Below are 7,777 nucleotides of genomic sequence, written 5' to 3' on the forward strand. Positions count from 1 at the left end.
CTGCCTTTTTTTAAAGATTTATTTATTTATTTGAGAGAGAAAGAATATGAGAGAGAGTAATCATGAGAGGGAGAAGGTCAGAAGGAGAAGCAGACCCCCTGCTGAGCAGAAAGCCCGCTGTGGGACTCCATCCTGGCAGTCCAGGATCATTACCTGAGCCAAGGGCAGTCGCTCAACTAACTGAGCCAGCCAGGCACCCTGTTTTCTGTCCTTTTTAAAAAAATAAACACGTGGGTCTTTAAGGTTGTTTGAATCCTTCCCTTTTCAGAAAATATACCCTATAAGATTACTTACACTTAAGAATTAGATCTTCTTGATCTAGTAGATGAGAACGTTTTTACATATGCCCTACAGACCTAGGAAAAATACGTGAGATGTAGCTAATCCAGTAAATGAAAGAAACTATAGTAAGTTAGTTCCAACCTTCTTTTTTGTTTTAAAGAAATAAAATACAAATTTTTTCCTACCTTATGTGTCATATATATTTATATACCTTATGTGTCATATATATGTGTCATATATATGTATGTATATGTGTCATATACATATATGTATATATGACCTTATGTGTCGTGTATATATATATATGACACATAAGGTAGGAAAAAAAATCTTTAAAATGCCACAGTGAGGGGCACCTGGGTGGCTCAGACGGTTTAGGGTCAGCTTTGGCTCAGGTCATGATCACAGAGTTCCTGGAGCCAGCCCGGAGTCCAGGTCCCTGCTCAGGGGGGAATCTGTTTCTCCCTCTGCCTCTCCCCCTACGTGGTGCTCTCCTCTTCTCTCTCTGTCAAATAAATAAAATCTTTAAAAGAAATGCCACAGTGATACTTACTCACAATCTTGCAGATTTTATTGAGGGAATCCTAGTTTTCAACATAATCACCACCATTTAAGTTATAAAACATAACAAGATGGAAGCTTGTTACAAGCTCAATACAAAAAACACTATCACTTGGAAAATAAATTACAAAACTGTAATTTAAATATTGGGCACATTTCCTCTCTGTTGTTTTCCAAATTGTTTATATCTTACATAAACTGCATAAAGATTTATGGACATGTTCATTTATATAAACATACAAGTAAGTATGGAATACTAGACACTGAAATATCAACCATAGCTATTTTGGATTTACATGATTGAATACAATTTTTTTCTCCTTATTTTCCTTCTCTGTACTTTGCAACTTTTGAAAGAGTTTAGGTCATTGGTAATTTTATTTTATTTTATTTTATTTTAAATTTTATTTATTTATTTGACAGAGAAAGCGAGAGAGCACAAGCAGGTGGAACAGTAGAGGGAGAGGCAGAAGCAGGCTTTCCAATGAGGGACTCAATCCCAAGACCCTGGGATCATGACCCTCTGAGCCACCCAGGTGCCCCTGTTATTGGTAATTTTTAAAACTCACAATAAACATTTTTCTTTAAGTTACTAGTTAACTATGTGTTTTGCATATTAATTTTTCTCAGGCCCACAACACAAATATATTTGGTAAAACAGACATAAGAATAGTATATGTAGCCATTGGTTTTTATTTTCAATATGTCTTAATTGGAGTTTGCAACTGGTTCCATAAATGCAATGACAAAGATAAATATTTTCAAAAATTAATAAACGTTTAGAGCCAAAGAGCATGAGCATTTGCCATATATATAGTAATGAAATGAGTTTTATTCATAAACAATTAAATGATGCTGCATAAATGGGGTTTCAAAAGACAAAAGAATCTCTCTGTGTTTCAAAATTTGATATGTGTTTATTAAATTAAACTTATGAATTATCACACATATATTTCCCTTTAGGTTTATACCTGTATTAAAGTAATTCATGCCCACAGTTTAAAGTATTGATTTTCAAACAGTTTTAATTAAGACATGAAGTAAGATATGCATTTTACATCATGATAGAGGATATAGGTGTGTGTGTTATAACTCAAATTTTAGGAAAATATTTACCTTTAATGTGTGCAATTCCCTTTGATGTTTTCTTTTATTTTAGGTATTAAAAGAACAATTTACTCATACCAATAAATTTGATAATCTAACAAAATGGACACATTTCTTATAAAACACAAAGTACCATAAGTGATACAACTAGAAAATTTAACGAGTTCTCTATCCATTAATTTTTCTAATTTAGAAACTTCCAGTAAATTTAAAATAAAACCCACCTAAAAATTAGGATCATATAATAATGTAAGTTATACACCAGAATGTGTAAAAGATGCATATGGCAAAAGGGAACTTAAAATGATGAAGTAACTATGAAATTTATATATCTATATCTATATACCTTAAGTACATTATATCACCAGTTGTATTTTCTAGCCTAGAACTGTTGGGTAAGATGAGGGGAAAGAGGAAATTAATATTCATCTAATATGTACAGTACACTAGACACTGTGGCATACATTTTGAATTAGAAGGGCAAATGATTTCTTTTTTTTTTTTTTTTTTTTTAGATTTTCTTTATTTGAGAAAGACAGAGATAGCAAGAGAGGGCACAAGTGGGGAGTCGAGGGAGAACCCAGGCTCCCAAGTGAGCAGGGAGCCCAAAGCAGGACTCAATCCCAGGACCCTGAGCTTACAACCTGAGCCAAAGGCAGATGCTTAACCGAATGAACCACCCAGGTGCCCCAGAAGAGCAAATGATTTCTATAAGGAAATATATTCTTCCCTGTTTTTCCTGAAACTTGAGATCCTGAAAATCTAATTCAACTTAATATTACGGGAAGACAACATGAAATTTTGAAGAGAGGTGATGAATTTGTGAGCCCTTGCAAATCTTTTTGTTCCCCCTTCAGGGAAACACCCTAGTTTTATTTTTATTTTCTTTTTCAAGTTCTTATTAACTTCTAGTTAGTTAGCACACAATGTAGTATTAGTTTCAGATGTAGAATTTAGTAACTCATCACTTACATGCAACACCCAGTTCTCATCACCACAAATGCCCTCCTTAATACCCATCCCCTATTTAATCTCCTCTGCTCCCCTCCCCTCCAGTAACCCTCAGCTTGTTCTGAATAGTTAAGAGTCTTTTTCATGGTTTGCCTCTTTTTCCTCTCTATGCTCAGCTGTTCTGTTTCTTAAATTCTACATATGAGCAAAATGATTGGTTTTTGTCTTTCTGTAACTGACTTATTTCACTTAGCATAACTTTCTACCTCCATCTACATCACTGCAAATGGCAAGATTTCATTCTTCTTTATGGCTGAGTAATATTAGTGTGTGTGTGTGTGTGTGTGTGTGTGGTCTTCTGGATGTGAAATATTTATATATTGGAGTATATATATATACATGTATGTATATATATATACATGTATGTATATATATACATGTATGTATATATATATATACATAAGTACATATGTATCTCACATCTTCTTTTTCCATTCATTTGGACTCTTTCCATAATTTGGCTATGACGTTTTCCATTCATTTTGTAATAAATGCTGGTGGTGACCTATTAAATTCATCTCTCAAATACATTAAATGATTGCAACTCACAGTTCAGAACACACCAATCTAAAGAGTCATGACTATAAATGATATTTATGAGTTCTTGATGTTTCAATTTTAGATTTTTAATTGATCTATGATTTTCTGTTTCAGAGAATGAACATTTAGCTCTCTCTTACCTATACCAACTTTTGGTCCTCCTGATAAACTTACACATTTCAAACTCTCCACCTCAACCCGACCCCCTGCCACTGCTTCACTTTTCTCCTATTATTGGTTGGGTCGCTATCCAACATTTACGTAATTTTAAGTATGTAAATGCTACTTTGGCTGAGCCATGAATACTCTGTTCAATTTTCACTACCTGCACAGCTTTTTGTCTCATGGATTTAGTTACTGTCATTCTTTGTTTTCTTAGTTTCTCATATACTCACCTCAATTCTATTTCATATATCTATATGGCTACCTTTATACCAGTATCATAAGGTCTTCATTACTGCAGTACTTTTCTCTTCTTTTCCAAAATGTTGTGACTATTCTGAGTTTCTTGCATTTCCATATGAAATTAGGTATCACTTTGTCAATTTCTGCAAAAAAGGAAACTAAGATTTTAGTACATATTGTGGAACTTGTGGATAGATTTGGAGAGTATTAACAATCTTAAATCATCCAATATATGAGCACGGGATGTTGTTCCATTTATTTAGGTTTTTATTTTCACCCAACAATATTTTGTAGTTTTCAGTGTGTAAGTCTCATGTATCTTTTGCTAATTTTTTTCTAAGTATTTCATTCTTTTTCATACTATTATAAATGGAATTATTTTCCTAATTTCATTTTTGGTTGTTCATTTCCAGTATATAAAAATACAATTGTTTTTGTATACTGATCTTTTATCCTGCAACCTTGCTGAATTGAACTGATTTTTAGTCCCAATAGTTTTTCTTAGCTGATTCCTTAAGATTCTATAGACAAGATTATGTCAGACTATGGAGATAGTTTGAATTCTTCCTTTCCAATCTGGGTGGCATTTTCTTGCCTAATTGCCCTGAGTAGAACTTTCAATACAATGCTGAATAGAAATACTGAAAGTCAACATCCTTGTCTTTTTCCTGATCTAGGGGGAAAGCTTTGCCTTTAGGATCATTAAGTAAGATGTTAGCTATGGGTTTTTCATACATATTCTTTATCAGGTGAAGAAGTTCTACTTTGTTGAATGTTCTTATCATGCAGGGGTGTTGAATTTTGTCAAGTGCTATTTCTGCATCTCGAGTGTACCTTGACTCTTCACGTTTGCTAGAACGACCAGTTGAATAGAAGTTGTGAAAATGAACATCATTGTGTTATTCTTGACCTAAAGGGGAAAGCATTCAGTCTCACCATTAAGTATGATGTTAACTGTGGGCTTTTGGTAGATGCCCTTTATCAGATTGAGGAAGTTTCCTCCTATTCCTGGTGTATTAAGCATTTTTTTTAATCATAGACGTTCTCTGGATCTTGTCAAATTCTTCTGTGGCTCTTGAGTTGACTACATGGTTTTGTCCTTTATTCTATTAATATGGTGTATTGCATTTATTTTTATATATTCATCTAATCCTACATTCCTCAGATAAATACTGCTTGATCAAGATGTGTAATCCTTTTTATGCTGCTGGATTTGGCATTCTAGTATTTTGTTGAGTGTTTTTGCATCTTTATTGATAGAGAATGTTGAGCTATTGCACTTTTATGATGATGATGATATCTCTGGTTGTCATTTCAAAGTAATACTGATCTCAAAAAATGATTTTTGAGGTCTTCCCACCTCTTCTACTCTTTGGAATAGTTTTTAAAGAATTGATACTATTTCTTTTTTATTTATTTTATTTTATTTTTTTAAAGATTTTATTTATTTGACAGAGAGAGATCACAAGTAGGCAGAAAGGCAGGCAGAGAGAGAGAGAGAGAGGAAAGCAGGCTCCCTGCTGAGCAGAGAGCCCGATGCGGGACTGGATCCCAGGACCCTGAGATCATGACCTGAGCTGAAGGCAGCATCTTAACCCACTGAGCCACCCAGAAGCCCGATACTATTTCTTTTTTAAATGTTTGGAAATTTTCACTACTTAAGCCATCTTAGCCTGAGTCTTTCTTGTGGGAAGTTTGTAAATTACTAATTTAGTTTATTTACTTGTTGTAGGTCTATTTAGGTTTTGTATTTCTTTTTGAGGCAGCTTTGGTAGTTTGTCTTTCTGGGAATTTGTCTAATTCATCTAGGTTACCTAATTTATTGGCATACCATTGTCATAGTAGTCATTTATACTCCTTTTATTTCTATAAGGTCAGTGGTGATGCATTCTCTTTCACTCCTGGTTTTGGAAATTTGAGTCTTTTCTCTCTTTTTCTTGGCCAGTCCAGATAAAGGTTTTTTCAATTTCCCTGATCTTTCAAAAAGTCACTTTTGGCTTAGTCGATTTTCCATAGTGGGGTTTTTTTTAAAAACTCTTTTTTTCACTATAATTTTTATTCCTTCCTCCTGTTTGCTTTAAGCTTAGTTTGCTCTTTTTTTGTTCAGTTTCTTAAGGGGGAGGATTAGGTTATTGATTCAAGATCTCTCTTGTTTTTATATGGCTACTTACAGCTATATACTTCCCTCTGCGCACTACTCCCATACTCCACTGCTACTCCCTCTGAGCTGCATCCCATAAATTTTGGTACGTTGTGTTTTTTTCTCCATTTATTTCAAAATGTTTATTAATTGTCCTTGTGACTACTTCTTTAAGCCACTGGTTATTCAGGAGTGCAATATTTAATTTCCACATTTTTGTGAATTCCCTAAATTTCCTTTTGTTATTCATTTATAATTTCATTCCATTATGATTGGAGAACATACTTTGTATAATTTCAATCATTTTACACTTATTGAAGCTTGTTTTATAGCCTAACATATGGTCTATCTTGGAAAAATGTTTCATGAGGGCTTGAAAAGAGTGTTTATTCTGCTGCTATTGGTTGGAACAGTCGTTGACAGTATTGTTCCAGCTTTCTATATCATTGTTGATTTTCTGTCCACTTGCAGCATCCATTATCATGAATAGAATATTAAGTTTCCAACTATTATTGTTGGATAATTCATTTGTCTATTTAATTTTGTCTTTTTTTTCCTAAGCATTTTGGGGATCTTTTGTTAGGTGTATATATGTTTTTAGTTGCTATAATTTCTTGATGAATCATCCTTTTTATCATTATAAAATGCTTTAACATTTTAAATATTTCTCCAAGGTGTCACATTTCTCTCTAACCCACAACTACTCTAAAGCAGGTCTATATCATCTCTTGACCAAGTGATTTTTCTAAAATGCAAAGTTCACCACATCACTCTCTTGCTTAAAATCTTTCTCTTCAATAACTACTAGATAAATTCTGTTGGGTGCAAGAGAGTAAGTAATCTTCCCAAGATCAAATTAAAACAGTGACCGAGCTAGGACTACATCCCAGATTTCCCAGCTCCCAATTGAATACCTCCCCCCCAACCTTTACTGTATGTATCACTGAGCTGAGTACTCTGGACTAGCTTATTCAAACTTCATTTAATTATCCTTCTTGTTTGAAAAGCTGGAAAGTCAAAAAGTCCACTTTCTATACTCACTTGCAGCCATAATTCTGGAGATAAAATAACATCTATCAATTAGAATCGAGTCCTCAAGATTTGGAAAGCAAATGTGACACCTTCCAGTTACATTTGCCTATTCCTGACAAATTAATTGTGCAGACTTGTCACACAAATACTTTTGATGTTCATTCATCAGCACTGTTTGCCAATAATCAGTTATGATGGTGACAGCAGAAGCTGTGGTTTTTCACTTTGGCTTTTGCTTTGATGTACTCTTAAATTCATGGATGCAGTTGGAGCCTCATAGGTACCAGCAATTCTGGTTAGTTTTTACTTTTGTTTTTTGATTGTTTTGAGATGTAATCTGTAAATTCTGCCCTACTTGGAGCTGCCAGAACCATGGATCCATGGTCCCAATTCTAATGGGGACCCCATTTTCCTGGGCCCTAGAGTTCACACTCACAATCTGAGACTGGAGCCCACACACCCAGTGGAAACACTGTAATCCCACATTCTGGATTTCCTAAACCCTGTCCTAAGGGCTTCTAGGCCAAGAATCTCTGATCTGAGCCCCTTACCCACCAAGACCCCTAAGTCCAGTTCTGTGTCTCCAAGACTCAGGTTTGAACACACAGACACAGTGAAAATGACTTACACCAGCTTGGAGCCTCCATCTAGAGAACCCCCACCAGACCAGGACCTCTACCTTTAATGATGCCCACACAG

Source organism: Mustela nigripes, chromosome X (genome assembly GCF_022355385.1).
Source record: "Mustela nigripes isolate SB6536 chromosome X, MUSNIG.SB6536, whole genome shotgun sequence".
In the NCBI taxonomy this organism is placed as follows: domain Eukaryota; kingdom Metazoa; phylum Chordata; class Mammalia; order Carnivora; family Mustelidae; genus Mustela; species Mustela nigripes.